Source organism: Maylandia zebra, linkage group LG19, assembly GCF_041146795.1.
Source record: "Maylandia zebra isolate NMK-2024a linkage group LG19, Mzebra_GT3a, whole genome shotgun sequence".
Taxonomy (NCBI): Eukaryota; Metazoa; Chordata; class Actinopteri; order Cichliformes; family Cichlidae; genus Maylandia; species Maylandia zebra.
In genome coordinates this window covers 21235933-21240929 of record NC_135185.1, presented here as the reverse complement: position 1 = coordinate 21240929, position 4997 = coordinate 21235933, and the positions used below count along the sequence as shown (strand labels likewise).

General features: G+C 39.4%; 1 long non-coding RNA gene across 1 annotated transcript; it reads right to left on the bottom strand.

Moving 5' to 3' along the window:
* Window positions 1–1371: 1371 nt before the first annotated feature.
* LOC143413937 (uncharacterized) lies at window positions 1372–3984 on the bottom strand. Its single transcript, XR_013094495.1, has 3 exons — window positions 3930–3984; window positions 2576–2633; window positions 1372–1543 (listed from the first exon to the last, which is right to left on the bottom strand). It is a non-coding gene; the product is annotated as an uncharacterized LOC143413937 (long non-coding RNA).
* Window positions 3985–4997: the final 1013 nt, after the last annotated feature.

Genomic DNA, 4997 nt, shown 5'->3' with positions numbered 1-4997 from the left:
AGATGTAAATTTGTTCTGAACTAGATGCCCGTATCAGTACCGGTTAAGAATTTCCCCCCAGTGCATCCGTTGTGCATACAGCAGTAAACATCCGCTATTACACAGTCAACATCCAGATCAAGGTCTTACACAAACAGATTGGCCAGTATTTCTAAAAGAAAATGGAACAGCTTTAAATCCATCAAAGATATCAATCAGTCAAGTAAAATAACATCTAGAAAAAAGGAAATCAGACATTATTAGAAACAATATTTAAACAAATCAATAAAAATATGAAGCACTTACAAGCCAGATATGCATCAGTAAAGTCCAATAATGATAATGAAGGTACAGTAGAAAAGAATTGATCAAAAGCTTAGGCAGAAACTTTTTATATTAATCAAGCAAATCTATTTAACACTTATGGATGTTTACAAATATAAAGCAGTGAAAAAGTGCTTAATTTCTGCATTGGAAAACTAAATGATCTGAATGGGGGGAAAAGAAAGTCGAAGCAGGTTCCCTGCTTTTGAATAACTTTATTTGGAAGTTACGAATAAGTAGGGTTACTTTTCTTTGAATTGGTATAGTGGGGTGCTGTGCATCTAAATGCCTCCTGTGATGATAATAATAGCTACCACTGTGGCTTCAAACATTTCCCTCTCAGCTTTCTGCACAGGAAATACCACATCTTTGTGGTTGTGATGCCCTCAGATGTTTGTGTGAAATCTGCAGCTTTAGTTAAGTTCATAGCTTCATGGTAAACAGCCTTTAGTGCCTGAAATGTGACCATAAGCATTGTCAAAAACAAAAGTACATGCATCAAACGCAGTCAGTGATGAGCACACTTATTCCTGGCTCCCAGCGGCACATACATGATTCATGTGGTTGAGGCCTAATTTATTAAAGTGCGAATAATTTTGCTGATCATAAAGAAAGCATAGTGCAGGCAGTACACATTCACTAATGCTGACTTACACAGCACTTAAGGTGAAGGGCTTCCAGGGGTTTTTTTTCCCGTCACGGTGGAAACCAGGGTAATTTGCCAACACAGACCCGCTGTGTCAGCATGAAAAAGAAAATTAGACCCATGAACCTTTTAAAGACTGGAAAATAATTGTCTCACAGCTGTAATAACTCATGCACACACAGACCTGGGAATGCCACTAGAAAGATGGACTAATTCTTGGAAAAGATCCAGTTGTTGTGAACGGGATCCGCAGCAGTTGACAGCATGAAAAGGAAGGATAAATAAAACATGTAAATAAAAATAAAACACATAAGTGCCATTCTTATAGTTTAATTTAAATTATCACTAAACATGAACAGCACATAAAATTAATTACAAGCTCCACAGCAGGTTCTAACTTCTAAATGTTTATTAAAATCTTCTTGAAATTTTATTGACTTTGGCGACCCCTGGTGGCAGTGCAAAACGCTGCACGCTGACCTTGTCCCTGTTTAAAAAGCTGGAGGCGGTTTGAAGGTCATTTTTTTATGATTGGTGGAGCACAAAATCAGCAGGTGAGGTCATGGCAAGGATCTGTAGCATCCTATCATCCACCTGAAAAAGCAGGAACAGATGACTGACAGCAAAAAGTGTAGCAACACTTTAATTGTGGTTGAAATCAAAGTGCAGAGGCAACAACATTAAAACAAGACATGACCAGAGATGTTTGTGCTAGAAATATCTGGAAACCTTAAAAATCATGATTCTTGTCATATCTGTAATAAACTTCATGTCTTTCTTCGTAATGTGTTGTTGAACTATGTTATTCTGGAGTTTGGCTCGGTTGTCTGAGTGAAATGTAAATAAAAACGGAAAAGCAGTGTCTTGCAGATCTCACAAACCCAGCATATCAAATGTTTAAACTGAAAAAATGTTGAATTTTAAGAAACATATAAGGTCATTATGAAACTGATGGAACAGGGCCATGTTTACCACAGCGTAGCATCCCCCTCTTCCCAACAGTCTGCAAACATCTGGGAACTGAAGAGACCAGCTGCTGGACTTTGGGGAGAGAAATATTGTCCTATTTTTGTTTTGATATAAGATTCTAGCTGCTCAACAGTCCTGGGTGTTCTTTGTTGTATTTTTCAGTTTGTGATGCTGTGACTGACAGGTCTGGACTGCAGGCAGTGCGGTTAAGCTTTCAGATTCTACTATGAAGCCATCCTGCTGCACAGGACAGTTTCCACTTTGCCTCAGTCCTTTTTAAATAAGATTTGGCCAAGAGAAGATGGCAGTGTTTCTGGGTCTTATTTACATATGGCTTCTTCTTTGCATGATAGAGCTTTTTTGGAATTTTGTACATTGGTTGACTAAATCCAGCCTCCGATTTCTAGAAGGGGGTTTAAAAAGGACAATGCGTGAGAGCACCGAAGGACAGGAGGGATATTTTACATCCTTCAGTTTAACAGTGAATCTGTATCAGATGTGTGAAGCTATGGAAGTCCTAATCTGGAGCGCACCAGTTTATACATTAGGCCTATGCCTCTGGCAGCACGCTAATATTCCTCCAACATTACATCAGTTTTTCCTACAGGACTGGTCTGCTAAGAAATTAGAAGGTGTGTTTGTGAAAATGTTCCTTACACCCGCACCGGCCTGTGAACACGTGGTAGAATGTCCAGCCTGCCATCAGCTGCTAAACCTGTTAGTGGGATTTTTTAAAAGACAAAAAATTAGAACAGGAAATCAACTGTATACTTTTCACTCACTTAAAAACTGACCCTCGCAGGTAATTAGTAATAACTGTTAGGAGTTTAAAAGAGTTGTTCACTTTTTCCCCTCCGTTAGAAAGAGGGATTTCTCTTGCTCTAATGGCAGTAATTCAGTCAAGGTTAGCAATTTTCAACAAAGCAATTTTCCTAATTGCTTCCAAGTTTAAATATGATACTGCAAAGATGGCTAAAAATGACTATTGTTTAAATCATAGGAGAAAAAACCATCCTGCAAAAGGAGCTCAAAGGAGCTAAGATAATTATCGAGCCCTTTAGGCCTCTGATTATTTAACCACAGCAATATGAGATTTGGAAATAACCTTTGATTGAACTGCTTACAACTAATCTCTGTGTAAACAGATGGAAAATACCACTTTCATATTTGTCCAGCTACAGCCAGCAGTCAGTTTGTATAGCTCAGCATAAAAACTGAGGCCTTCAACTTCAAACATGCACCACAACAGGAAGTCCCCTGCTTCAAACTCCATTTGGTGTATAAGTGAGGAAGCTAGCTTCATTTCCACAACGAAAAGGCTATTTCAACACTTTTAATGTATTGTTAATCTTCATTGTTTTTCACTTAAGTCTCTCTGTTTAAGCCCCGTGATAGACTCACAACCTGTCTATGCTAGCAGCTAAGATGCTAAATTTGATAAGTCTAAAAAATATATGGATTTTTTTTTTGAAAGGTGTTCCCATCATTTTCTTCCTCTACCTCATCTAGAAAAAAAATCTGCTGTTATTTAAAATGATTTAATTTAACTTCTTTGAGGTGTGTTGCAGTCGCAGTATTGCTTTGGACATAGCTAGGCTAGCAGTTTCCCCAGGTTTACAGTCTTCATGCTAAGCTATGCTAAACAGCTCCTGATTGTAATTTAACAAATTAGCGTATTTCCCAAAATATTGAGCCGCTGTTTTCAAAGATCAATTTTCAAGCTTCCCAAATCCTCTAAAAGTATTAAAAGGTTGACTAAATGTGGAGCAGACATTCTTGCATTTTTAATGGCTTTAGTAGTACGCAGTAGCAGCAGCAGTAGCAGCAGCAGCACGGTGGGGAGAGGCTGCACTACTTAAAAAGCCAAAAGACTTCTTGCCTTTTTTCTTTTTACCAGCATTTCAAGGAAGGTCAAGAAAAATTTGACCTTGAGTGAAATAAACAGCAAACTATTGTTTGTTATTAGCCTTATTAATGCCACCTAATTTTACTAATTTTTTTATGTGGTCACCTGCAAACACTCCAGTTGGACAGTATCACAATCCTCCACACTCCCATTATCATTTTTGAACTGGCTTTGGCAAAATAAAATCCGGTGTGGGGAGTTTGTAAAATGAGTCTTGCACAAATCGGGTAAATCGGGGTCATCTCTATCCCTGGTGAGGATCCCAAAGCTGCCTGTTGGCTGTATATGTTAATTTAGAAGTTCAGTTTTCCTTTGAAAGACTGTGTAGCAGGAGAATAGCTGGAACAGCTATTGTGAGAAGAATCTGGTCCTTACTTCTGTTACTGATTATTGATGGCTTTCTCAGATACTCTCCCAGTCTTCATCTACACCTCTTTCACCCCTTGATCCCTTTCTTTCTACCCTTCCCCTCTTAATTTCTTTTTTCCATCCTGCCGCCTCTCCTATTTTTGTCTTCCCGCCTTCACCCTCCTCCTTCCCCTGGTACATTATTCCTCTCTTCCCTCTATCCGCCCTCTCATCTTGTTTACAGGGATTGGGCTGGAGTTGATTAGTGCTGCTGGATGTATCTGTTACCGCTGCAGTGCTCTGTCTCAGCAGATGTGTATAAATAGACCCTCTGGCGTTGTAATTGCTAATAAGGATCCAGTGTGTGTATGTATGTGCAGAAACGATGAACCGCTGCCATGAACGCTTGTATGGGAGCCAGCTCCCCAAAAACCACACAGAGAGGGGATAAGTCGGCCTCTCCAAGCCCACGAGAAAGCCTCTGCTCTGAGGTAGTTAATGAGACGGGAAGGCCTCCGAGCCTGGGCTTGGATGTTTGGGAAAATAATAAAAAATCTTGTTTTTTTCCATGTGTTTAAGCCAAATGAACGAGTTTAGCAAGCATTCCTCTCTGTTAATATGGCTTCAGGTAGTTTCAGTAACAAGGGCCTCCTTATAAGAATGAAATTCAACTGTATTTTAGTCTGTTTCACACTCTTTGCACCCTCCCCTCCCTCTGTTTAGGAACGACGTGAGAAAATAAACCATTTGCAACTGTGGTGAAACAATGCCATTAATCATTTACAACAATAAACGGGGATTGGAATAAAAGGCCACGGATGTGGT